At 35.7% G+C, this 25567-nt stretch overlaps 1 long non-coding RNA gene across 1 annotated transcript; it reads left to right on the top strand.

Annotated features, from left to right (window-relative positions):
• The first annotated feature begins 18184 nt into the window (after positions 1-18184).
• On the top strand, positions 18185-25217 carry LOC131785908 (uncharacterized). The gene is made up of 3 exons (XR_010718750.1): positions 18185-18542; positions 19263-19318; positions 22475-25217. It is a non-coding gene; the product is annotated as an uncharacterized lncRNA (long non-coding RNA).
• The last annotated feature ends 350 nt before the right edge of the window (positions 25218-25567 follow it).

The following is a 25567-nucleotide window of genomic DNA, read 5'->3' as shown; positions in this document are numbered from 1 at the left end:
ATCAAATTCTCTACACCTGTTTTAAAGGAAATGTATAGGAGCAAGAAGGGAGAATTACTAATCAGATCTTGGAGTTAAGGGTTTAAGGGTGGCGTAGTCCGATATTTTTAGCTCATAGATTTATGTTTATATTAAACTTTGTGGCGGAAAATGGCCCTCATTTTCTGAGATTCCTTGGATATCTTATACTCCTATCACTGATTAAAACAAGTTTTTGCGCAAAGTATTTAGAATAGGAAAATGACCTAATGCTAAGATTGTTTTTAAGAAGCTTACCTTACAGACAAACACGCGCCGAGTTTAATGTGTTGATCGCGTGACATACATAAACTAAAGCAAGAAACTGAAATAAAAACCCGTAAAAGAAGATAAATGTTAATAGCAAGAGTCACGCCGGTGAGGAACAAAATATGGATTTGAGCGATAAAAAAAATCACTGCACCTCCAAATCGTCACCAGTTTTAAAAGGGTCTCGATGGGGTGATAGCTTTTAAGGCTACTGTTTGTAACTTGGGGCATTTTACGGCTAATAGTTCATTTATTTCCGTTGTGATTAAAAGAATATTACGCAAATTTATTTTTCTTCTTACCTTGCAAAAATCAATCGTGTCTCTTTCGGTGTTATTTCTGATCGTATGACAAACGAAACCAAAATCAAAAATCTGAAAATCCTGCAAAACAAAGATTGGAGAAAAATCTTGTTTTGTAAAATAATGATAATAACAACAACAATAATAGTAATAACAATAATCAAATTCCTAAAAATTACTAGAACTTTTTTTGCGTTCTTTTTCCTCATTTCTGTTTGTAAAAGAAGAAAGCTCTGACAGAAAAGAGAAATTATATCACCAATAATGATACGCACGCATCTTTCACCAGATATCATCAAGATCTCATCACTAATTCTCCTTACGGTCTCCCATACAGTTCTTGTGATGTTAGTTTGGAGAATTTGGTATTGAACCATATTATAATCCCTTAACTGATATTTTGATTGTTATTATTATTCTCATCACTCGTCCGCTTGATATTGTATTGATATTGTAAGGAGAAATTCTGTCTTGATCACTCATGGGAGTCAAATTAAGGTGTTAACGTGGAGGAAAAATTTCGAGAAGACCCCTCACACCAGTCTCGAAGACTTCAGAGCTACTATGGAGGTTATTGTGGGAGAAACCAGCAGGGAACACCTACGCATTTTGTAACGACGGTTGCGGCATTTCACAAGAATTAACGCATTTTGTAATACGCTTTGCAGGAATTTGGAACTAAATAACTAAAGTTACGTATTTTGTAATAATGGCCACAACATTTTTTAAGAATGGTTGGTCTACGCAATTTCTAACAGCATCCTACAGCAAATTGTGATATCATAATTTTGCTCTTGCCAAGAAGTATTATTCCACCCTGCCCCACCCCCCAACCTACCATGGAAGGGAGGGGATTGTAAGTGTGCCTCTCCAAATCCTTATCACATTAAAAAGTATTCTTCAACCAAACGTAGACCCCATCTGCACTTTTGGCAATACCGTAACAATGCCGTAACAATGCCGTAACAATACCGTAACAATACCGTAACAATACCGTAACAATACCGTAACAATACCGTAACAATGCCGTAACAACCATTTAACCGCTTATCTTCCCAATTTTTAAGTCCCTAATTACTAGTATTTTCTTGCCCCCCAAATCCCGAAAGTATGCGACCCCATTCTTGTAACTCTATTGAAAATGCAACCCCATAATATTCAATCCAGTCGTGAAAATGCCAACCCATTTGGATGCACATCCCCATAAGCCGGCTACTACTAGAGTTTACCTTACCCTGGGAATATTTTTGTTGTTTTACGATAACATTTAGGTGACCTCCCCCCTATGACTCTGTGATATTCTTATGAAACCCCTAAAAATCAGGAAATAACTTCCATCACAATCCAGTCGTGAAAATACCACTTTATCCGCATGCACATCCCCATTAGCCGGCTGTAACTAGAGCTTACTCCCGCCGCCCCCCCTCCCCCTCCCCCATCCAGTGAAGCAGGTGTCATCTACGAAATCTCTTCGTGTGCAAATCGATCAAAATATGAACTGGGAATGTCATATACAGGACATTTGCAAAAAGATTGCTCCTGCATTGGGCGCAATCAAGCGAATAAGACATCTTATACCCTTTAATATATTAATTAATGTATATGATAGTCTAGTTCAGCCATATTTCAATTATTGTAGTGTTGTCTGGGGCAACTATGGCAGTGGTCTCTCCGAAAAGCTTCAGAAGCTCCAAAATCATGCAGTCTGTATTTTAATGTATGCCAATTATGACTATGATATCGATGAATTGTTCCGTGTACTGGGTTGGCGTAAACTCAAATATCAAAGATTTGAATCAGCTGCTGTTATGATGAGCAAATCTTTACATGGGATGACCCCTGAGTATCTAAGTTCTAGATTTGTGTTTCGAAACGACATAATACCATATCGAATACTGAAAATAAATTGGCTCTTCCGCAGCCCCACACCAATTATTTGCAGAAGAGTTTTTCTTACAGCGGAGACAGGTTGTGTAACAGCCTATCTAGTGACCTTCGTGCAGCAACATCTTTACATGATTTTAAACTTAACACACCTACGTCACCACAGTTTTGAATGAGTTTTAACACGGCATCCTTGTAAAGCAGCTTTTAGTATGTAGTTTAGGTTAGTTAGTTTAGTTAGGGATAATTAGTTAATCTTGTATCATTTTATAATATTTGCTGAAGGATTTACCGTATATAAATAAAATTACCATTACCATCACCATTACCCTCCCCTGCATGCTGGTATCGACACCTACATCTCTCGCTCGTATCAGTGTCACGTTGGATACAAAGTACTGGAAATAACTTTATTTTTTGGGGGGAGTGGGGGGAGGAATATTTTTGTTGTTGTATGATAACATTCAGCTGACCTTCCCCTATGGCTCTGTTAAATTCTTATGACTCTCCTCTCCTCCCCCACCCCTCCCCCCTCTCTTGTAAAAACTCACATGACCCCTTCCAAAATTTCTAAGATTTGCTGCACCGTTAAACATGTAAAACATATTTGTGCCTTCCTAGTGACTGTTGATAAGAAAAATTCATAAGACCGATTGGAGATGGAGGAAGAAATCACAAAATTGCAAATAGCGAGGAAACTGCCTATTTTCGGCTTTTAAAATGATCGGCAGGACAAATTTCACAAATTGTGACAATTTTGAGAGATTTCATCGAAGCAAATTGAAGAAAATCAAAGGGCAAAGCCAAATTACCACTGGCGAGCGCCTCCCTTCGTGGAGCCTTAGCTTAATAACAAAAATCATTTTGATACTATTTACTACAGCAAACGATAGTCCGAACATTAAAAAAATAAAAACAAGAATTTTCCAGAAAAACATTACGCTGGCGCGTGCGCCAACATTCAGCAAAAGTCCTATGGGGAACATGTCTCTGTAAGAATCAAACATTTTGGGAAATGAAAATTTTCAACCCCCCTTCAAATTTTGCATGCAGTTAGGCGCTCAGGTGGGATGCACAAAAATGCCCTTTTTAAAGGTCGTAGCACTCTTGTTGCCATGGTAACAACGGCTGCTTGTTCGGGCCTGTTTATTTCTCTATCTCAAGCTAAATACAACATTACACTTCTACCATACATAGTGACATCATACTTCTTCACTATGATTAATTCAATTTTCCCTGGGAGTGAATGTGAACACACCAATAGATTATTTGTCCCGGTACAGTTTCGGTCATTTTTGTTGTCGGGTAAAACAGGTAAAACGTTTATCTGAATTTCTCCAAAATTACACCAATTCTGGAACTGAAACTACCCACCTAGCTGGTTATAATATTCTAGTTTTTAAATATGTAAAAATCTCTGCAGGCCTGCCTCTACTTTTTATAGGGGCAATTCGCGAACGAAGCTCAAAAATCAGATATTGCATAATTTGGCGATGTTTACAGCTAATCTTCTCAACAACAAATGTTTTAGAAAAATGAAACATGCAAGGCTTTGAAAGAATGTTATCTTATGAGCAATATCCCGATGAGAAATTTAGCCTCTGGCTGTTATCTTTTAAAAAAAATTGATCAACCTTTGTGGAGGACAACTCGACGTAACTACAAACATATACCTCAAATCGTGCGCATATCATCCAGATTTCGAGAACTGCACCTTCTTTCATGGGAATTTGAGCAATCCAAAGTCCACTGAAGATACACTGTTATACTTGTATGTCATTTGAAACAAGTTGAAATCGGCTGATCTACACAAAACTATCCTCACACCGGTCATTTGTCATAAACATGTACGTTGTCACGATGGTGTGACGCTGTATTTCTCCGAGAAGTTTCCATCGGTCGCCCAGAGAAAACGAGAAATGGATATTTTTCATATATGTCAGGAGATTTCCGCTTTCTGAAGTAAAAACAAAAAAAAAAAACAAAAAAAAACACAGGAAAACCTAAAATTGAACGCTCGTAAACACTGAGAATCTGAGAGTATAAATCGTAACTTGTCAGCGGCAGTAATACATGTAAACCCAGTTGCGACAATAGTAATTTGAACGACATAGGCATCTCCTTACAAAGAGCAGATTCGGGCAGTTATCATTTCCTTTTTAAAGGAACTAAGATATTTTGAAAGATCTGAAAACTGTCAGAAAACTATATTAAAGTTCACACGGCAACCAGGTGGACAATCAGACATAGTTTGACGCTACTCTGGTTTGCAGATTTAATGAATGTAACCGAAGAAGTTACGATTCATAGACCCAACGTTTCGACACTCCTGTCTAGTGCCTTCATCAGGGGTGATCTAAACGCTGCAACAAGAGGTCCTTTTGTCAGAAAACTGTTAGAAAATTTGCATAATATATGATGAGGAGAGACTTATCACCGCCGCAGTGCAATCGAGGCAATCAATGTTTCCTTCCATGTCTTGATAAAGAAAAAAAATCATAACAAAGTTCGGAATAAAAGATTGAATGAAATCATAATGTCGTAATTCCACCTTTCAAACAACTTATTATCCACACGCAAATCGTAACTTGTCACTTGAACGAAACTCCCCATGGTTAATATGTAATCTGGATTGCTTCATGTCCTTCAGGAAAAAGAGCAGCGATTTCATCACCATTATTTTCCACACTTTTCTCCCGAATATCTTTTACAAGCTTAAAGAAACATGAATATAACGCAATCTCCTGGTGATTTACACGAGAGGAAGTCGAAGGTCTCATTTATTTTCCCCTGAGGTGGCCGGCTTACCAGGAAGAAAAAGGAGATCGTTCGGTCCAATAACGTTAGTCTGTGGAAATTATCAATCTAATAACTGAGAAGATTTGTGCCCTTTGGTTCATCAGTGACAGCATTAATTATTTCAAATCTGTATTTCTCGGTCCAAGCGACACCAAAAATAGTTCCTTTTAATTTTGTAAGCACTTTCTATAGCATTTATTATCGAGGGAAATAAATCTCAAGGCTCAAAGCCAATATAACGTTCGAGCACGTGAAAGAACCCCTGAAAAAAGCTAAATTTTTTGAAATTGATTGTGATGAAATCCCTGTTCCGTTTGCTGTACTGCAGGGATACTGAGTAGTTCAAAATCTCCACTATGTGATGATTTGCAAATTTACAAATTGCTATTGTGGCGACTGGGTTTTACATGTACTACTGCCGCTGACAAGTTAGGATTTATAATGTGAGATTCTCAGTGTTTACGAGCGTTCAATTCAGGTTTTTTTTTTTTTTTTAGTTGTTTTTACTTAGTATGCGCGGAAATCTGCTGATATATCGAAAAATTTCCATTTCTCGTCTTCTTTGGGGCGACCGATGGAAACTTCATAGAGAACTACAGCGTCACGCCATCGTGACAACGTACATGTTTATGACAAATGACTGGTGTGAGGATAGTTTCGTGTAGATCAGCCGACTTTAACATGTTTTAAATGACATACAAGTATAACAGTGTATCTTCAGTGGACTTCGGATCGCTCAAATTCACATGAAAGAAGGTGCAGCACTCGGAATCTGGATGATATGCACACGATTTGAGGTATATGTTTGTAGTTACGTCGAGTTGTCCTCCACAAAGGTTGATCAATTTTTTTAAAAAGATAACAACCAGAGGCTAAATTTCTCTTCGGGATATTGCTCATAAGATAACATTCTTTCAAAGCCTCGCACGTTTCATTTGTCTGAAACATTTGTTGTTGAGAAGATTAGCTGTAAACATCGCCAAATTATGCAATATCTGATTTTTGAGCTTCGTTCGCGAATTGCCCCTATAAAAAGTAGAGGCAGGCCCGCAGAGATTTTTTACATATTTAAAAACTAGAATATTATAACCAGCTAGGTGGGTAGTTTCAGTTCCAGAATTTGTGTAATTTTGGAGAAATTCAGATAAACGTTTTCCCTGTTTTACCCGACAACAAAAATGACTGAAACTGTACCGAGACAAAGAATCTATCGATGTGTTCGCATTAACTCCCAGGGAAAATTGATTAAACCAAAGTGAAGACGAATGATGTCACTATGTATGGTAGAAGAGTGCCAACTTGTAATGTTGTATTTAGCTTGAGATAGAGAAATAAACATTTCACTCTTTTTTTGCGACGTTTTTGTATGAAAATGAGGCCCCAGGCCTCGAACAAGCAGCCGTTGTTACCATGGCAACAAGAGTGCTGCGACCTTTATATTTATTTATTTATTTATTTTTCTGCGACCTGAGCGCCTAACTGCATGCAAAATTTGAAGGGGGGTTGAAAACTTTCATTTCCCAAGATGTTTGATTCTTACAGAGACTTGTTCTTAAGCGATGAAAAATTATTTTTTTCACGTGCGACGTAGCAGGCCAGTTTTTCCGAATTACTTTATTCTTCCAATATTTGTCCGACAGAATAATTATGTAGATTCATTCATTAGGAAAAAATGAAAATTAATGAGTGGCAGCCATAGAACTATATTCAGAGAAAGACAGTTCACCTTTAAAAACAGTTGAAGCAAGAAACTGAAGGAAAAACTTAACCTGTCATGCATAAATGCAAATACATATTCGTTCTTGTCTAAGCGTGAGGTGGAGATTGCTGTATTCGCCGAGCTTTTTTCTTTTTGCGTTATTGTGGATCGAGACAAAGTGGAAGTTCATAAAAAACGCCAGAAAGACTAATATTCAGCCTTCTTGACCGAACATGCTTGGTCAATAAAGGATTTACTGTAAAGCAAAAATAGTTCGCTCGGACAAAGATACAAAATGACTTATTTATCTCAAAAACTTGGAAAGAAAGCCAACTGTGTTTGTAGCACGCTAAACTTGACTGTTTTCTGCCGCGTTTGGCGCCTCCATCGACGACAAGTTCCAAAAATTAAGAACTTGTTTACTTGCTCGGTATCAAAGATGGAAAACCTAAGCGGTCAAGGTGGGCTCAGGATTTGCTTCATATTGCCTGCGGGCGCTGCCAGCTATATAATAAATAGTGTTATAACAAAGTAAGGACTTGACTGATCCAAAAAAAGAATTTTTGAAAAGTCACGTCTACAATATCTCCGCTTTACACTTATCTTAAAAGATGCGAAGAAAAAGATTGCAACTTGTGCATTTTAATCATTTTTTTTTGGCTCTCAAAATTTGATCTGCCTTGTTTCTTATCAACCTTCCGTCTCTCAAAGGTGAATGATTTTCAAGTAGCTTCTCCTTTGCAATATCAAAGCATTAATACGCAAACAGGTGATGAGAATACAAAAACTGATCAGCTTAAGGATGTCATCTTACCCAACATCAAATTCTCTAAACCTGTTTTAAAGGAAATGTATAGGAGCAAGAAGGGAGAATTACTAATCAGATCTTGGAGTTAAGGGTTTAAGGGTGGCGTAGTCCGATATTTTTAGCTCATAGATTTATGTTTATATTATACTTTGTGGCGGAAAATCTCCCTCATTTTCTAAGATTCCTTGGATCTCTTATACTCCAAACACTTATTGAAACAAGTTTTACGTACAAAGCAATTTTTTTATTTTTATAGTAGGAAAATAACATTATTCTAATAGTTTTTTAAGGCTGCTTACCTTACAAACAAACACGCAACGAGTTTAATGCGTTGATGGCGTGACATACATAAGCCAAAAGCAAGAAACTGAAATAAAAACCCGAGAAAGAAAAATGAATGCAAATGACAAGAGTCACGCGGGTGAAGAACAAAATATTGATTTGAACGATGAAAAAAAAAAAATCGCTGCACCTCCAAATCGTCACCAGTTTTAAGAAGGTCTCAATGGGGTAATAGCTTTTACGGCTAATGATTAATTTCTTTCTATTACAATAAAATGAAATTTTTTTTCTGGTTAATTTTCCACGATTTTTGGTTGGAATTTGTCAATTTTTACGCTGAACAACTAATTTTCCTGCCATTTTACGGCTACCGGTCAACTCCATTTACCCCACTTAAAGATCTCCTATCACCAAATTTAGGCAAGTTTATGTCAGAAACATGTCAGGATTTAGAGAGACAGAGTTTAAATGAATTAGTCTTTTTAACCTACTTACCTTTTGAAATATGTAAAGTTTCCCAGTTCAGTATCCTGATCGTTTGATGAATGAAACCAAATGAAGATACTCCCTGCAAAACAAAGATTTATGGAAATAGCCGGTGTTATGAAAAAAACCCAAAATAATAATAATAATAATAATAATAATAATAATAGCAATAATAATTACCAATGTAGACCGAGATGAGATAAATAAAATCTTTCTCTACTTCTGAGATTGTTTTTAAAGTTGGATCATAAAGATTTCATTGAGTTTCGGTCCAAAATATTTCGGTTTTCAGAGACGAGAAAAGAATATTACTGAAGTTCATTATTCATCTTACCTTGCAAAAATAAATCCTGTCTCTTTCGCTGTTATTTATGATCGTATGACAAACGAAACCAAAATTAAGAATCTGAAAAAAAATTCCTGCAAAACAAAGATTGGAGAAAAATAACTTGGGTGAAGAAAAATTACAACCTTGGTAAGTAAAATAACTATAATAATAACAATAATCAAATCCCTAAAAAAATATTATAACATCTGTTGCGTTTTTTTCCTCACTCCTGTTTCTTAAAGAAGAAACCTCTGACAGAAAAGAGAAGCTATATCACCAATGATGATACGCACGTATTTTTCACAAGATATCATCAAGATCTCATCAGTAATTCTTTTCATGTCTCTCATACAGTTCTTGTGATATTAGTTTGGAGAACTTGGTATCAGATCAACTTATAATCCCTTAATTAATTGATATTTTTATTATTATTATTCTCATCACTTGTCTGCTTGATATTGCATTGATATTGTAAGGAGAAAGTCTGTCTTGATCGCTCATGGTAGTTTAAGGGTTAACCTGGTGGAAAAATTGCAAGAAGACTAAAAGCGATCTTCACCCCTTACACCAGTTTCGAAGACTTCAGAGCTGATACGAAGGTTATTGAGGGGGAAACTAACAGGGAACACGTGCTCTGCATTTTATAAGAACGGCTACTGTATTTTGCTAGAATTGATCGACGCATTTTGTAATGCGCATTGCAGAAATTTGGAACTAAGTTGATCTATGTATTTTGTAATAATGGCTACAACATTTTGTAAGAATGGTCGGTCTACGCAATTTTTAACAGCAAATTAAAGCAAATTGTAATATCATAATTTCGCTTTTGCAAAAAAAGTATTATTCCACCCCTCCCCTTCCCAACCTATCGGGTAAGGGGGAGGGGGTTGTGGGTTTGCCTCTCCGAACCCTTACCACGTTAAAAACTACTCTTTAACCAATTGTAGACCCCATCTTCACTTTTACTCTCCTCCCGATTTCGACTCCCTCGTATCAGTGTCACGTCGGACACAAAGTACTGGATATAATCTTACTTTTTTGGGGGGGGGGAGGGGGAGCGAGAGAAGGAATATTTTTGTTGTTTTACGATTACATTCAGCTGACCTCCCCCTATGGCTCTGTAAAATTATTATGACCCCCCCCCCAAAAAAAAAAAAATCCATATGACCCCTTCAAAAATCCTCCACACCCCCTCTCAGGCGATAAATAATGACCCGTCTATTAGATGGAATCAAAGAGCTCTGTGAGCAAACTCGTGAATTGACAGATGACTTACATGATTTTTTGGATTATGTTTAATGTTATCTGGTTTAGGGAATTTTGTGATTGATTATCATATTTAAAGTACGAGCAGTAGTTCAGTGTTCGCTAATGTAGCAAAGAAACAAAGTAACGTTGGGATAAGAAGGCATTACAATTGAAAAGATCATGCTATTACATTTGACAAGGGTGGATGATGTCATGTGTTTTAAACGTATATAATTTTTGTTTCTGGTTCAAAAGAAAAGGTTGGAAGTAAATGTGGGTGAAAAGTGAAATTTATTGTCTATCATTGGAAAATCAAGGCAATACTGTCTTAATGAAAACATTAATTTTTCCCTCTTTATCAAATGAGACAAACGGGAAGGACTTTTGAGTGATATAACTAAGCCCAGACTGCCACCGTCATTTTGGATTTCCGCCTAGGTAGATTTTGGTCACGTGCTAGCCAACATATAATCAAGAACAAGATAGAATTTCAATTCAGGTCTATTTATCAATTTTGTGGTGTATAACTTTCGCATTTTAGTACGTAATATTCATTTTGAATCTTCAAATTGTCTTTAAACTTAAAAGAAAATTGTTCTTTGAAAACTCACTGAAAATCGGTAGCTAAAATTATTTGTTTAGCTGTTATTTGATTTTCGTGTTAACCTGTTATTTCTTCAGTCGCTGGCAATTTTTGTTGCTTCACACAGAAAAAACACACAATACGAAATGTAATAATCGATTTTGTCCCCCAATCTCACGCCATAACAGGAAAAGCTTTTGAACACCTGTAAACTCTGAGCGCTTCCTAGTAAGTAATATTTTTAATGAATCTTCGGATTGTTTTCAAGTTCAAAGATTACAAATTACAATTTTATGAAAAACGAAGGTTGTTCTCTTATTTCATTGTGAATCCTCGCACGCCTGCCAGCCGCTGGCGCCACTTGTTGAAACTAAAACGAATAAATATAAACTCTTTTAAGATTATCATTGGCTTCTTTTTCACCCCACCACAATTCTTAGCAAGAAAGGTCGCCATTTCGTTTGCTTATTACTCGCCAAAAACTATCAAATCCACTTAAAAGCCTAAAATCGGGAAAATGTTTAAAGGAATCGACCAATCGAGCGGGCGAGCGAGTACCATTCTCCGCATCATATCTACAACTCGCTCTTGCGCATGCGCGCAATTCACGAGTTAAAAACGATATTAATACTAAATCCTGCTGCTGGTGTTTCACCTGTGCGCAACTAATTCAGATAAAATATATCAAAAGTATCACCGATTCAAAACTTTGCTTTTTGAATTCATTGAGTTTATAGTTAAATTTCTTTCACTGAACACTATGGTATTACTTTTTCAACCGCCGTGTAGGCTCACTTTGGGCAGACATGCACTGAAGCTTATTTTCGACGCCTAGAATAATTTGTTGAACATCGTTTCCTAAACAATGGAAAATGATTTATTTTTGACATGCGTGGTAACAGGCCAATGTTTTTCTGACTAACTCTATTCACCCTTAAAGCTTGATCCGTCTGACAGAATAATAAATAAATTTGAAACTAGAATAATGATTTGAAACTTGAAGCTTGATTTGTCTGACGGAATAATTATGTAAATTCATTCAGGAAAAATGAAAATTTACGAATGGCAGCCATGGAACTATATTCAGAGAAAGACAGTTCATCTTTAAAAACAGTATCCTTGTCGTTTGATAAATGAAACCAGAAGCAAGAAACTGAAGGAAAAACTTAACCTGTCATTCATAAATGCAAATAAACATTCATTCTTGTCCAAGCTTGAGGTGAAGATGGCTGTATATTCGCCGAGAAATGATTTTTTCTGCGTTACTATGGATCGAGACAAAGTAGAGGTCCATAAAAAACGTCAATAAGGCTATTATTTAGCCTTCTTGACCAAACATGCCTGGTCAATAAAGTATTTACTGTATAGCAAAAATATTTCGCTCGAACAAAAATACAAAATGACTGAAACAATTTTCCGTACAAAGTAGTTTTGAATTTTAGAAAAGGAAAATAACATTTTTCTAATAGTTTTTTTAAAGCTTCTTACCTTACAAACAAACAAGCGCTGAGTTTAATGCGTTAATCGCCTACATACATAAACCAAAGTTGCAAAAGCAAGAAACTGAAATACAACCCGTGAAAGAAAGTTGAATGCAAATAGCAAGAGTCACGCGGCTGAAGAACAAAATATTGATTTGAACGATAAAAAAAAGGAATCACTGCACATCCAAATCGTCACCAGTTTTAGGTGGGTCTCAATTGGGGTGATGACTTTTACGGATATTGTTTGTAATTTGGGACATTTTACGGCTAATGGTTAATTTCTTTCCGTTGCGATTAAAAGAACATTTTCTACAATTAATTTTTTACGACTCGTGGATGAAATTTGTCAATTATCACGCCTAACGGCTACTTTTTTCTGCCATTTTACGGCTACCGCTCAACACTATTTACCCCACTTCAAAATCTCCAATCACCAAGTCTGTGCAAGTTTATGACAAAAATATGTCAGGATTTAGAGAGATAGAGTATAAATGACTTAGATTTTTAAGTTACTTACCTCTTGAAAAATGTAAAGTTTCCGAGCTCAGTATCCTGATCGTTTGATGAATGAAAACAGATCAAGAAACTCCCTGCAAAACAAAGATTTATGAAAAGAGCCAGTGTTAAATAAATGGAATCTTTCTCTACTTCTGAGATTGTTCGAAGTGGTGGATGCTCTATTATAAAGATTTCACCGAGTTCCGGTCCAAAATATTTCAGTTTTCAGAGACGAGAGAAGAATATTACTGAAGTTCATTATTCTTTTTTCCTTGCAAAAATAAATTCTGTCTCTTTCGGTGTTATTTCTGATCTTATGAGAAACGAAACAAAAAAATTAAGAATCGGAAAAAAAAATTCCTGCAAAACAAAGATTGGAGAAAAATAACTCGGGTGAAGAGAAATTACGACTTTGTTCGGTAAAATAATAATAATAATAATACACATGGAGAAATTACTCAGTTCTGATTGGTTAAGATAAATGCAGTTTTCAGGTAATTCAGTGCAGAAGAGAGTTAATTCAGTGCAGAAGAGGGTTAATTCAGTGCGAAGAAAGAAACAAATCAGACATTCTGATTGGTCAATAATCAAAGAAACTCATAGGTAGCCAATCAAATGCGGGCCTTGGATGGCGCAACAAAATTAGAAAATTTGGGAGCGAAACAATGGCCGGCGTTTTAAGTAGGTTTTCTTTCGCCACCGCAGCTGAAAAACAGCTTAAACAACGAAAACACTATAAAAAGCACTGCTTTTTGGTTGTCAGTTTGGAAAATTGGTGTTTAGAGAGGGGAATTGCCAAGGAAATCGAAAATTACGAGCCGACCCAGTTTAACACTTTGCTCGAGCGATCAAACGCCGAAATTAAAAACAGTCATAGTTAAACCTCGGAAACAACGATTCCATTTCATCGAAAGTGCTTCGGACACAGACTGAACTATTCCTTGAACTGTTTAATCGGACTTTGAACTTTCTCTAATAAATTATTTTTTGCACTTAATGCACGCGCTTTGCTTATATTTAATTATGATAAGCCATCTCGTATTTTTCCATGTATATTATTAACACGTAATCACATGATTTTTCTCGTGCAATTTGGAATAAACAAGCACTTGTTAATTTTTTCAAAGACCACAAATTGCACTCGCGCTATGGGCTCGTGCAATTTTGTTAGTCTTTAAAAAAATTTACTCGTGCTTATTTATTCCAAATTGCACTCGAAATCATGTGATTACCTATACTTATAATAATAATAATAATAATAATCAAACTGCTAAAAAATATTATAACATCTACTGCGTTTTTTTTCTCCATTCCTGTTTCTTAAAGAAGGAATCTCTGACAGAAAAGAGAAGTTATATCACCAATGATGATACGCACGTATTTTTCACAAGATATCATCAAGATCTCATTAGTAATTCTCTTTACTGTCTCTGATACTGTTCTCGTGATATTAGTTTGGAGAACCCTGTATCAGATCAACTTATAATCCCTTAATTAATTGATATTTTTATTATTATTATTGTCATCATTTGTCTGCTTGATAGTCCATTGATATTGTAAGGAGAAAGTTTGTCTTGACCACTCATGGTAGTTTAAGGGTTAACCTGGTGGAAAAATTGCAAGAAGACTAGTTAACGCGTAGGCTCACTTTGGGCAAACATGCAGTGAAACTTATTTTCGACGCCTAGAATAATTTGTTCAACATCGTTTCCTAAACAATGGAAAATCATTTATTTTTGACATGCGTGGTAACAGGCCAGTGTTTTTCTGACTAACTCTATTCACCCTTGAAGCTTGATCCGTCTGACAGAATAATAAATAAATTTGAAACTGGAATAATGATTTGAAACTTGAAGGTTGATTTGTCTGACAGAATAATAAATAAATTTGAAACTAGAATAATGATTTGGAACTTAAAGCTGGATTTGTCTGACGGAATAATTATGTAAATTCATTCAGGAAAAATGAAAATTTACGAATGGCAGCCATGGAACTATATTCAGAGAAAGACAGTTCATCTCTAAAAACAGTATCCTTGTCGTTTGATAAATGAAACCAGAAGCAAGAACTGAAGAACTGAAGGAAAAACTTAACCTGTCATTCATAAGTGCAAATAAACATTCGTTCTTGTCCACGCGTGAGGTGAAGATGGCTGTATATTCGCCGAGAAAATATTTTTTCTGCGTTACTATGGATCGAGACAAAGTGGAGGTCCATAAAAAACGTCAATAAGGCTATTATTCAGCCTTCTTGACCAAACATGCTTGGTCAATAAAGTATTTACTGTATAGCAAAAATATTTCGCTCGGACAAAAATGCAAAATGACCCATTTCTCTCAAGAACTGGAAAAGAAAGCCAACTGTATTTGCAATACGTCAACCTTGACTGTTTCCTGCCGCTTTTGGCGACTCCATCGCCGACATTGTACAAAAATTAAGAATTTGTTCCCCTGCTCGGGATCAAAGAAGGTGATCCCAAGCGGGAAAGATGGGCCCGTGTTGCCCGTTCAGGTAGCATATTAGATGTAAGGATTCGCTTCATATTGCCTGTGGGCGCTGCCAGCTATATATTAAATTAAATAGTGTTATTACAAAGTAAGGACTTGATGGACTGATCCAAAAAAGAGAATTGTTTAAAAGTCACGTCTGCATTACACTTAGTCCTACAACACGCACGAAATAAGGTAGAGGTAATTTTCAAGTAGCTTCTCCTTTGCAATATGAAAGCATTAATACGCAAACAGGTGATGAGAATACAAAAAGTGATCAGCTTAAGGATGTCATCTTACCCAACATCAAATTCTCTAAACCTGTTTTAAAGGAAATGTATAGGAGCAAGAAGGGAGAATTACTAATCAGATCTTGGAGGTAAAGGTTAAAGGGTGGCGTAGTCCGATATTTTTGGCTCATATATTTATTTTTGTTGAACTTTGTGGCGGAAAATCTCCCTAATTTTCTGAGATTCCTTGAATATCTTATACTCCTATCGCTGAAACAAGTTTCCGTACAAAGTATTTTTGAATTTTCAGAAAAGGAAAATAACATTTTTCTAATAGTTTTTATTTCCAAGCTGCTTACCTTACAAACAAACACGCGCCGAGTTTAATGTGTTTATTTGCGTGACATACATAAACCAAAAGCAAGAAACTGAAATAAAACCCGTCAAAGGAAGTTAAATGCAAATAGCAAGAGTCACGCGGCTGAAGAACAAAATATTGATTTGAACGATAAAAAAAAGAATCACTGCACATCCAAATCGTCACCAGTTTTAGGTGGGTCTCAATGGGATGATGACTTTTACGGCTATTGTTTGTAATTTGGAACATTTTACGGCTAATTTCTTTCCGTTGCGATTAAAAGAACATTTTCTACAATTAACTTTTTACGACTCGTGGATGAAATTTGTCAATTATCACGCCTAACGGCTACTTTTTTCTGCCATTTTACGGCTACCGCTCAACACTATTTACCCCACTTCAAAATCTCCAATCACCAAGTCTGTGCAAGTTTATGACAAAAATATGTCAGGATTTAGAGAGATCGAGTTTAAATGACTTAGATTTTTAGGTTACTTACCTCTTGAAAAATGTAAAGTTTCCGAGCTCAGTATCCTGATCGTTTGATGAATGAAAACAGATCAAGAAACTCCCTGCAAAACAAAGATTTATGAAAAAAGCCAGTGTTAAATAAATAAAAAAACAGTAATAATAATAGTAATAATAATTACCGATTTAGGCTGAGATGAGATAAATGGAATCTTTCTCTACTTCTGAGATTGTTCGAAGTGGTGGATGCTCTATTATAAAGATTTCACCGAGTTCCGGTCCAAAATATTTCAGTTTTCAGAGACGAGAGAAGAATATTACTGAAGTTCATTATTCATCTAACCTTGCAAAAATAAATCCTGTCTCTTTCGGTGTTATTTATGATGGTATGACAAATGAAACCAAAATCAAGAATCCTAAGAAAGACAACTCGTGAAAAACAAAGATTGGAGAAAAATAACTCGGGTGAAGAGAAATTACGACCTTGTTCAATAAAAAAAGATAAGACAGCAATAATAATGCTGATAAGAATCCCTAAAAAAATATTATAACATCTCTTGCGTTTTTTTTCCTCATACACGTTTCTTAAAGAAGAAACCTCTGACAGAAAAGAGAAGTTATATCACCAATGAGGATACGTACGTATTTTTCACAAGATATCATCAAGATCTCATTAGTAATTCTCCTTACCGTCTCCCATACAGTTCTTGTCATATTAGTTTGGAGAACTTGGTATTAGATCAACTTAAAATCTCCTAAATGATATTTTTATTATTATTATTCTCATCACTTGTCCGCTTGATATTTTACTGATATTGTAAGGAGAAATTCCGTCTTGGTCACTCATGGGAGCTTAAGTGTTAACGTGTTGGAAAAGCTGCAAGAGGACTAAAAAATGATCTTCACCCCTTACACCAGTTTCGAAGACTTCAGAGTTAATACGGTTTTGACATTTTGTAAGACGTATTGCAGAAATTTGTAACAAAATCGAGTTACGCATTTTGTAATGATGGCTACAACATTTTGTAATAATCATCGGTCTACGCAATTTCTAACAACATCCTACAGCAAATTGTAGTATGTTGCTCTTGCAAAGAAGGTATTATTCCACAAATCGCGGTTTTTTTCCTTTGAATAATGATTTGACAAGCGTCAAGTCAAGCATCAGACTTTAAAGGAATAAGACACAACACATTTGCAATGGCAACAGAAAAGTATCCAACCGTAAAGGCACACAGCACGGCGCACTGGTTGATGGCACACACTTGGCAAGATCACATTTCGCGCTATATCCTTTACAAAACAATAATGTAAACATTTGTTTTCTTTTGGAAACAAATGGAGACAATGTCACGAAGAATATACCATTTTTGTGAGTTCTGTTCAAGAGATTGTAACAAGAATATTAGCGGAGCTCGCAGCGCGAGGCCCAGAAAAATTCAAGCCTTTTTTCCCAATCTTCGTTTGATACTAGCTTCAGTTTATGATTCAAATCACGTTTCGGTAAAACAATGACCTTTGTATTCATCGCTTTAAAACCCTCGCGCCCGTTCATCGCTCGAATAACATTTCAAAGTGTTCCTATTCTTAAAACTATTTCTTGTCCTACCTTTTGGAATATTTAATACAGTCGTGGTGTTTAGGGAAAATATGTCAAACTACGGATTATGTCTTGCCTACAAAGTTTTAAAATGATAACGAACGGCGTGAGCAACTGTTTCTATTATTCTCACTTAGCTATCGCATGGTTTAAGTTATTCATTTAAAAAAATCGCGTTTTGTTGAAGATTTGTTGTTTTACCCTGAGAACGAAGTGATAGCCTTTCCCAAAATTGAAATGTAATGAGATTGAGTCAGCGATGTTCATGTTTACATTGAGTCTGACGCGGTAATTTGATTTTGACAATATTGTCATGTGAGCACCCGTCAAACATCTCAGAATATCAAATTATCGAGCGCAAATGTGTGGTGCAAACAAACTCACGGGTAAAATGGAGTGAATTTCATTGTTTGGTCATGGTACTTTTCAGCACTATGTTTTCATGCTTTCTGCTCGATTCGTTCGAACTTCAAGAAATGTTTTGTCTCACAAAACATGGAGCCACTTTCTCTTCGCTCGACATCAGTCGAGGCGTACCTAATGCTCGGGTTATGATGAACATGCTTGCGATACGATAATTTTTTCCTATTACTGGAAACTGAAGAATCGATCTCTGAAATTGATGGTCATCACATTTTTCAAGAAGCGTCCGAGCTGTGATCGTGTAATTAAACGGGCTCCTGGCAATATGAGCTCCCAAGCACGATGGTAAGCACATGGTTAGCGTAAATAATTGTTGTTTACAGTTGTCGAATTCGAGTTTTCGAGAGTCCGTTTCTGTGACCTTCCTGGATGTTTTCTGTTGAATTCATCGAGGTACAATCTCGGAATTTCATAAGTGATTATAAACGATAAATTCTTATCAGCACCATAATTTTGGGGAGTTTTGCTAGCACATTATCAGTTTACAATTCGTGAACCATTTCTGTAACCTGCTTGGATATTTTCTTTTGAATTAATTGAGTCACACTCTTAGAATTTTAATCTGTAATAAAGAACGATAAATCCATATATGTAGCACGAGTGAAGCACATTTTAAACTTTCCATACGATTTTAGGATACTATACTCAATTGACTCTTGATAAGTTGGCCTGGCATATCGCGTTGATTATTTTATTATTTTGTGGCCCCAAAGGCCCGGCTTATGAATCTGGAGGTACTGAACTTGATATATTTGTTACATAAGGCATCCTTCAAGGGGGAAGGTTAGAATAAAATTTCTTTTACGACTGTATATTGTACCCGGTTTACATATGTAGATAATTGCTCAAAGTTACCTATTGTAGTTGTGTTCAGGAGCATAGACATGTAATATACTTTTGCTTTATTTTATTGTAAGAGGTTTCCTTTTATGTAACATATATCCATTCCTTTAAATTCCTCCTTAACCTGCCTGCAAATAATTCAATTTTATGTTTTAATTGAAGTGACTGAGAAGATAAAACAGAAGTGTTGCAGAGATCTCTTTCCAGAATGAATTGAGGTGAGAACATCAGTAAACTAGTTGATGTCATATGCTTCGCCTGAATCTTTAATTTTAATGGCCTAATTTTTTCACAAAGCCTCTTTTATATCTCTGTGTGCTAGCTAATGATTAAAATCTTTGTGAATAGATATGCTATATTTTAGTAGCTTTTTTAAATTCCATCTTTGAATTTTTGGCTTTTTCTATTTTAAAATTCATAAGTGGCATTCTCTTTTCATCCATGTTAAGAGATATTACACATTTGTTTAACTAAAATCTGAATCATGACGTGAACTTAATTTCAATGAGTTTGATAGATCATTGTACATAAGAACACTTTACTGAAGTAACATGTATTTGCTGTCTTTCTGGTACATATGATTGCCATATGTGTCTTACCCCTTTAACTCTCAAGATTTCATTAGTAATTCTCCTATCTGCTGTATAATTTATGTGATGTTAGTTTGTAAAATTTGGAATTGGATCAACCATTTATTCTCTAATTGATGTTTTTCTGTATTCTCGTTACTTGTCTGCTTGATGTGATACTGATAGTGTAAGGAGAAATTCCATCTTGGTCACTAGTGGGACTAAAAGGGTTAAAATGGGAGATTTCATTATATTGTAGTGATTAGAATTTTTTTTATTTTCTTGTTTTTCATGTAACAAAAAATGTGACAAGAATCTGCTGGTAATTTATGTCTGTAATGTTTAAATGTTTATGGGAAATGCTTTTCTTTGAAAGCAAGAATACAGAAGTTTTCAAAGCTGATAGAAATAAGCTGTTTGCAAGCAATGAAGAGCAAATTGACAATCATACCTTAATACTTGACATGCTTCATTCAAACATGTCAGTTGTGTATACCTACCATTGTAGAGGTGTCTTTACAAAGATTTTTTTTGTGTGGCTGCTGTTGTTTGTTGATCTTTGTAGCCAAAAAAGCTACTTAAGGCACTGAACTTCAATTTTTATGTACACAAGGCACCCTCCAAGGTGGAAGAGTAGAAGACCATAGAATAATATTTACTAGGCACTTGCACTTACCATAATTATATATTCAAGCAATACTCTATATATATATATAAAACTGACTATATGATGTCTTTAACCCTTTACACCCAAACATCAGTATGCGCATTGTCCTTTCTGTCCTCCATACATTTCCTAATGTGCTAGCAAAGAGAATTTGTTCAACAATCAAGAGGTTCTTTAGTTGATTATCATTTCCTTTATTCTCTCAACCTTAATGCCTGAGTTAGGGATGATATTGAAAAGAGAAATTAGATGCTCATCACTTTTAGGGATTAAAGTGTTAATAACTGTAAACATTTTATATGCTCCTCGCATCTGTTGGCAACAATAGTTAATGCTGTTAGGAAAGCAAAGAAATAAATGAACAGAAGACAGTAAAACCATAATGGTAGAAGAAACATCACAGACTACTTAAGAAGGGTAACTTGGATTGTGCTAGGTAATTCCTCTTTTTCCCTTCATGTTTTTTATTCAAATAAAATTTAATCAGTGGTAAGGTTTGCCTACAATGTGTCAAATTACCAGTGTGGACCTGATTCTTCTCAGATGTCTGCTAGTAAAAGATAGATACTAATAGTAGATGTCCATAGGAAAATTGCACACTCTTAACATATTATCACACTGAAGTGGTGGTGTGATTGATTTGTGATATTTAGAATGACAGAGGCAGGAAAAACTCATTGAGCTTTTTCATATTCCCTAGTAAGTTAATGTGCTTTTGGATTGTACATTCAAACTGGGTGAGATTAAATTAATTCATATCATGCTTCATTTGGTTTTTTTCCATGGAAAGGTAATTGTTATTATAGTTTACGGATGTTTTGGTTTCCATCCCAATTAACTCTTTAACTCCCAGATCAAATTTGTAATTGTCCTTACTGTCAACCCTACAATTCTTACAGTGTTAGTTCAGAGAATTTACAAGTGCACTGACTGCTTCCATATCTTCAACTGCAGTTCAAATATATGATTTTCATATGTTTATAATAGTCATTTATTCGCCACTTCCTTGGTTTACTTGGAACCAGCATAATGACCAGCTCCCAGTTGGCTTGTTAGGTCAATTGGTAGAGCACTGCACTGGTTTGCAGTGGTCATGGGTTAAAATTCTGTACAGCCCTGAGTAATTTTTCAGGCCTTTTCACTACAGTATAACTGCTTATTAATATGTAATGTTCATAACTGGGAGGATTGCTTCCATATTCGTTTCTTCAACAGCATTTTCATATATTTTTATAATCAACAATTCCTTTGTTCATCATCATTATCAGTTCTTGCGCCAGTAGCCGCATTAGGCCATCAAATATTATTATAATACTAGTTGTGTAATTGCTTTGCATCTAACCCTTTAACTCCCAGATCAAATTTGTAATTCTCCTTACTGTCAACCATACAATTCTTATAATTTTGGCTCAGAGAATTTAGTATTGGATCAACTAATTATCCCCAAATTGATATTTGTCTTTATTCTCATCACTTATCTGGTTGATACTGTATTGGTTGCCATCCCAATCATCCATTTAACTCACAGATCAAATTTGTCATTCTCCTTACTGTCAACCCTACAATTCTTACAATGTTAGTTCAGAGAATTTAGTATTGGATCAACTAATTATCCCCAAATTGATACAGTATTTGTCTTTAATCTCATCACTTATCTGGTTGATATTGTATCAATTGATATTGTAGGGGAAAATTCTTTCTTGGTCACTCATGGCAGTTGAAGGGTTAACATTCATAACAAAGTTTCATTTAACATAGAATGTTTCAAGAAATTTTTTTCCTTTCTCTTCAATACCATTTACTATTTCTGGAGACAATTAACCCTTTAACTTCCAAGATCTCATTAGTAATTCTTCTTACTGTCTGCCACATAATTCTTGTGATGTTAGTTTTGAGAATTTGGTATTTGATCAACCAATAATCCTCTAATTAATATTTTTATTTATTCTCCTCACTTGTCTGCTTGATATTGTATTGATATTGTAAGGAGAAATTCTCTTCTGATTACATGTGGGAGTTAAAAGGTTAAAGGAAGCAGGTTATTAAAAAAATGTAACTTTTCATTTACTTAATGAAAAGTTATATTTAGGTAATTATTTGAATATGTGAGTAACATTTGATATTTTCACATGTAACAGGATGATCAAGCTGAAGATAGCCTCAAAAAGGAGTGAACCCCAATGTAACAGTTAGGTGACTAGTTTGGAAACTTGAGCACTTGGCAAATACACCAAGGCTTGCAATTCTGATGATTAAAGTTTGGTGGGGTAATTGAAGTGTCAGTCCCCATGCAGGAACCATCCACATGACCTGTACAGTCATATGCTATGAGATAACTGTAGAAAAATGCATTTGTGTGAGATGAAATATTTTAAGTACAGTACCACCTAGTAACAAAAATTAATGATTTCCTGTAAGCATGAACGTTTGGGAGAAGTTATGGTGGTAATTGACAGGATGTATAGGGTCTGATGATTGTAAGGTATATCTTTTAGCTTTCAAACTTTCAACTTTGCATGAATTGTAACTGTTTACCATATCTATTTCTCTGTACCTTTAGCCCTCAAAAGTTAGTGGGTGAGTCAATAACCTGACTTCCTTTGTTTGGAATTGTGTGATTATATAACTTTGCTGTGTAAGGTACCGCATTGTAACATGTAATATTATTATAATTCAGATTGCATTTAATACTCTTGCTCAAGCTTTCATTACTGCATGGTGTTTCTTACCAATATTCATACCAAAACTAAACATTGATATCTTGAAATGGTCATGAGATATGTGAGTTTTAAAGGGTGGGAATCTGGAAAAGCAAGGATCCTCCTTTAATTAGGACTGAAATTAATGGGGGCCCTCCTGTTTTAATTCATGTTTTTACTTTGACCTGCCTCCTTCCCTGTAATATTTGGGGCACATAGATGAAGAGAACATTTTTTGTATTTTGATGCATAAAAGTTAACCCTTTAACTCCCAAGATCTGATTGTTGATTCTCCTCTGTAGCTGCTACACGTTTCCTTTTAAATTAGTTTTGAGAACTTGGTGCTAGATCAAGATAGCAGCTTCTACCTGATAAGTTTGAATATTCTCATTACCTGTTTGCTGAAGAATGTATGGATATTGTAGGGAGAAGTTTTATGTTAATCACTTCTGGGAGTTAAAGGGTTAAATTAATTGGCATCCATATAATGCACAAAGCAAGAATATAAATGCCTTAGCTTGATAGGTTAAAAAATTAAAATAAGAGAATTGTGCAGACCATATCTTACTTTTTATCCTCTTTTGGATATTTATCCTAATAACATAGTCGCTATCAGTCTCATTCACTCTCAATTTCCACTGAGCTTGTGGAAAGATGATAACCTCAGTATTTCTTTAAATGAAGAAAGGAAAGCCTACTCTCTTACCACAAATAGTTCTTTTGGGCATTATCATTACAAACCTGGTTTAATTTGTACATGAAGGTGATTGTTCTGGGTAGGCTAACCTTACAAATTAGTTGTGAAAATTTTTTGAACATGTTGTCGTATGAATGTTTGACTCAATTTTACCTCACTAACCAACATGTAAACTGTATAAATAGATTACTATTTCGATCACAAATGTTCAATAGAATAGCAACCAGAATTCAATATTTCTTCCATCTCTGTATATCTGTGCATAGTTCTGTATAGCTGTGTATAGCTCTGTTAAGCTGTGTGTGGCTCTGTATACTTGTGTATAGCCCTGTATAATAGTATATAGCCCCGTAACAATAGCTGTGTATAACCCTGTATAGCCGTGTATAGCTCTGTTAAGCTGTGTATGGCTCTGTATAGCTGTGTATAGCCCTTTATAGCAGTGTATAGCCCTGTCTAGCTGTGTATAGCCCTGTACAGCCGTGCATAGCTGGGTATAGCCCTGTATAGCTGTGTATACCCTTATATAGCTGTCTTTAGCTCTGTATAGCTGTGTATAGCTCTGTATTGCCCTGTATAGCTGTGTATATCTCTGTATAGCTGTGTATAGCCTTGTATAGCTGTGTATATCTCTGTATGGCTGTGTAAAGCTTTGTATAGTTGTGTATAGCTCTGTATAGCTCTTTATAGCTATGTATTGCCTTATATGGCCCTATATAGCTGTGTATAACTCTGTTTAGCTGTGTATAGCTGTTTATAGTCCTGTATAACTGTTTATAGTCCTGTATCGCTGTTTATAGTCCTGTATTGCTGTTTATAGTCCTGTATCGCTGTTTATAGCTCTGAATTGCGCTGGGTTATATGTGTTGGACATTATATGTATGTGAAGTACAGGACCTAATATGTATTGGGGACATAATAACTGCCCATAAATAAGGTGCCTACCAAGCTGTTTAAAGATACCGCTGACTAGCATGCCTGTTGATCGCCTTGCAAGTTGTAAAAACATCGTTCCCAGGTTCCAGACCTCGTCTGGTCTTTATGGATGCCTGATAACTGTTTCAGAATGGTTGGACTAATTAAAACCCATCTATTAGTCTACGCAGTAAGCTTCTGCTGTTCTTTGGGATAAGTAAGGTTGAGCTGCTCTGGTCAGTTATTGAATCTTCAACAACCCAGGCCTTCCCCCCGAGTAATCCCCGGGCATTCGACTGTCGTCTGTGCCCAACCAAGGTGTGATGGAAAATCTAAACTGAAAATGTTAAGTGGAATCCAGGTGTATTCCAATTTTTTGAAGTTGTGGAGTTTCAAGGTAAAGAGCCTGCTTTCGAGAGCGAATGGCTTGAAAGAAAATATTCCCATGATGCTTTTCACAATGATGATTACAAGCGAAAAACCCAACTGCAGCACCAAAAACTTTTTATTACAACATTTGTTGAACACTCAAAGATTCTTGAATAGAAATTTGTGCTTGAGTGGAACATTTGAACGCAATTTTGGCCGGGGGGGGGGGGGGGGAAGGAAGGGAGGCGGAAATTTAAATTACCAATCTTCAACAGTTCAAATACTCGGGGGGTCGCCCCGGCAGGGATGTTGAAGTTTTGAATTAATCCACGCTTAATGAGTTCTTTTGTAGAGTGTACATAGAAGTAACAATGACCATAGCTAAAACTAGCTAAATAAAAGTTGCACATCTACACTAATGAGGCGTTTTAGTTTGATATGGCATAGTTTTTGTTGCGTTTTTGCTTATCATCTATACTAGAACGCCCGTAAATGGTGATTAACACGGAGACTTTTTGTCAACATCTTTAAAAGCGAAGCATTCTGAAAAC

This window comes from Pocillopora verrucosa, chromosome 9 (genome assembly GCF_036669915.1).
Source record: "Pocillopora verrucosa isolate sample1 chromosome 9, ASM3666991v2, whole genome shotgun sequence".
Classification (NCBI taxonomy): Eukaryota; Metazoa; Cnidaria; class Anthozoa; order Scleractinia; family Pocilloporidae; genus Pocillopora; species Pocillopora verrucosa.
Note: the sequence above shows the minus strand (reverse complement) of the source record. Positions and strands in the feature narration are given on the sequence as shown.